Source organism: Condylura cristata, unplaced genomic scaffold, assembly GCF_000260355.1.
Source record: "Condylura cristata isolate star-nosed mole 26May11 unplaced genomic scaffold, ConCri1.0 scaffold00015, whole genome shotgun sequence".
In the NCBI taxonomy this organism is placed as follows: domain Eukaryota; kingdom Metazoa; phylum Chordata; class Mammalia; order Eulipotyphla; family Talpidae; genus Condylura; species Condylura cristata.
Window position 1 is genome coordinate 46,094,742 of NW_004567116.1, and position 669 is coordinate 46,095,410.

Below are 669 nucleotides of genomic sequence, written 5' to 3' on the forward strand. Positions count from 1 at the left end.
TATTCAGTGAGTAGCTCTATTTGGAGGTATACCAAATAATTTTTGATATTGGGTCTTTTCTTCCAGTTGGAGAGGTTTTTTATCCCTATAAAATTATAGAATCAGTCTTTAATATGACTGCTTGTCCATAGGATTTTCCTACATAGCTAAGCTGTATGTTGAGTTGTCACTGACTTTTAGATACAGTTTTGCTCCTTGTATACGCTCTTTTGTATTCAGAAATCTCTGAAGACAGTGGAATTATAGAACTCAAGGCAAATACTGATGGAGTAGTAATTTTCAACTTGAATTGATATTTGACAGTATTTGACTCTTCTCCCTAAAGCAGTTATTCTCAATTGGGAGGAAGTGATGTTCCCTTTCCTGAAGGAAGGGGCATTTTGGAATGTTGTGAGGTGTATGTGGGGGGCTGCTGGAATGACTGGAGGCAGTCACTAATATTTAGCAAGATCAATTCCAGGAATGCTAACCTTTTTATGGTGTTCAGAACAGTTGTGTACAGTGGCGTTTTTGTCCTGCCCAAATGCTGGTACTTATTGAATAATATGGTGTGATAAAAGGAAGTAATCAAAAGGCATCACATGGGTTTTGAAAATTTTGGTATTTACATTGGAATTAAATTTAACACCTCTTATCAAATACTTCCAGCTCATAAAAGTCCTGTCCCGG

At 36.8% G+C, this 669-nt stretch overlaps 1 protein-coding gene across 1 annotated transcript in view; it reads left to right on the forward strand.

The window, feature by feature from the left end:
* Positions 1-669, forward strand: part of ANKRD42 (ankyrin repeat domain 42) — a 51,951-nt gene that overhangs the window by 29,710 nt on the left and 21,572 nt on the right. The gene's annotated exons all lie outside the window — the stretch shown is intronic.